Source organism: Pteropus alecto, unplaced genomic scaffold, assembly GCF_000325575.1.
Source record: "Pteropus alecto unplaced genomic scaffold, ASM32557v1 scaffold40, whole genome shotgun sequence".
Classification (NCBI taxonomy): Eukaryota; Metazoa; Chordata; class Mammalia; order Chiroptera; family Pteropodidae; genus Pteropus; species Pteropus alecto.
Window position 1 is genome coordinate 344,069 of NW_006431919.1, and position 2,456 is coordinate 346,524.

Here is a 2,456-nt window from a genome sequence, read left to right on the forward strand (position 1 = left end):
GTAAGGAAAGGATAATAACACCTACTTTGCTACCTCACAGCATTGGATAAACAAATCAAGAGAGCTAATTAATGGCAGATTGGGAGGATGTGAAAGGCAATTTAGGAGTAAGGGACTATAGTTACTTATTAAGCTATTGTGATCATCAAGGATATCTCTGCATTGAAAAAAAGATAGGAGCAATGATCTCATAACTTGGGATTTTGGAAATAACCTTTGTTGTCAGTAAGATTACTGGTGTACAAAATCTTGTTTATTTTATAGTTTTCTCATCTCTTCCTTCTCCGTCAATATCCTTAATGTGAATATAGATTTTGGGACACTTGATACATGTGTTGAATTGTAAAGCTTATACTTTTTATAATTTAGCTTTGTTTCTTTTTACTGAGAGGAAAAGGAGTTTTACATGTTTGATGACTAATTGAAACATCTAGGGGAAAAAAAAGATGGAATTTAGAACTTAAGTAAAGTACTCTGATAACCCAAACCCCTAGTCTCTAAAGCCTCAGACTCATTCATTTAAATTTGGTGGTTAACAGAAATAGGAGTGATCAATAGAGTATGTGACATATCACTTCTGGATTTATGTCATTCCTGAAATAAAATGGAGAAAAAGCCCTAATGTCATGAGCCAACCAACATGTGCTTCCGATATTGGAGGTTCTCACTGAATCTTCTTTTGACTACCTTCTCCTCTAGGAAGAGGTTATCAGTTCCAAATCTTTTATTCATAATTTCAGAAGGTTCTGGGTGTCAGTGAGAAACTCTTTTCCAGTAAGAAGGAAACCAACTCCTTCAACCTTTCCTCATAGCAGAGATTCTTTAGAGATGCGATCACATTTTAGCTCTTTTGTTCCACCCTAGCATCACTTCTACTCCTGGGAATACCATCCATTTGGGCTAGATCTGGGGTTCATCAGAGCATATTACACAGTCACCAATTCTGTAAGGCATTAAACTTCGTTACCACCAATGGAGTGTATGGTTGAGACACATTTCATATAGTCTGACAGAGCAGATGAAAGATAAAGAATCAGTGCTGGTATGTTAGTATTTGAAGAGACTTTTACAGACGGAGATAAGGAATCAATGATGGTTGAACACTAGCAATGACTCTTGCAAGTTTTAAATGACTAATGCTTTGATTTGTTTTAGGTGTTTTGGTTTAGAACATAACAAAATGAAAAAGAGAACTTTTGGCTTGAATTATTAATTTCACTTCAGAATGTGTTGGGATGTTATTCTATGTTGAGTAAACTTAATCTGATGTTGAGGTTCGTGTTCAAGAGATGTTGACTTTTCTTGGAATCTCAGAAATAGCCTAATACAACCACATCATTATAATGACATAAAAATGCAAAACCAGCTGTTGTTAACTAAAAACCTTATAAGATATACGTGGAATTATTCTGAGCATTACACACGCATGCACACACACACACACAAACACAAATTACTTCTAACTCTTACAACAGTTGTGCAATCTAGTATTATTATTCCTGTTTTACATAATAAGAAAATGAAGCTGAGAAAAAGTGACATACCTAGTAATTGGTGAGTCAAGATTTAGACCCAGATTTATAATACCCCAAAGCCAGATTTATTTTCATTACACTGTGTTGTTTCAAAGACAGGAATAGAAACCGATTTCCTGACTCCCCATCCCATTCTCCTTCTGTTACGCTATGATGGACATCAATTTTCTAACCTGTATCAGTAATGAAATTTGAACTTGCTTTCTATGGTCACTAATTTTTCTAAACCATTATAAAGAAAGCTAATAGTGCATCCCTTGGAACTAATAATTATATTTCATAGGAAAGAAATTATTTCACAGAGAAAAGAAAAGCAAATCCTTTGGCTTTGATGTTATTTAGAATATTGACATGATCCCAAAGTTGGCTAGCCTTAGATCAGCTTTTTCTTTAACAAAACTTGCCTTCCACGATGTGGATACCCCGTGGGATACTGATATCAAACCTTTGGGCACTGACTTCAGTCATCTTTGTTTACTTCTTCGCATGCTCTCTTAAACCCCCAGAGTAAAATGGTCTGGTAGACAAAAGGCATTACTTATAGAATAGAAGAGCTAAAGAGAAAATACTTTCTCTAGAAAAATGTTACATTTATATATTTGTATTTTAAATATTTTATTCTTTCCTCCTTGGGAGATTAAAATAGTGAGGCAATGCAGGAGTAAGCTTAATTTAGGGGAAAACTGATTGAACCAAATTTTTCAAACTTAACTTGGGGAGCGATGGGCTGTGTGGAAAGTTAAACCTTGAGTCTCTAAAGTTTATGATTATGATGTTTGGTTAGACTATAAGTTAAAGCCTTAGAATATAAAATATATTTCTGATTGAGAATTTTGAAAAATAGTTGTGTGCAAGGTTTGATTTACCAAGTTTCCACCTTTACTAAAAACGCAGAATGGTGAAAGAGAGCATGGTGCTGGG

General features: G+C 34.6%; 1 protein-coding gene across 1 annotated transcript in view; it reads left to right on the plus strand.

Annotated features, from left to right (window-relative positions):
• The window catches only part of SPINK5 (serine peptidase inhibitor, Kazal type 5), a 119,394-nt gene that overhangs the window by 48,948 nt on the left and 67,990 nt on the right, over nt 1-2,456 (plus strand). The window lies entirely within an intron of this gene.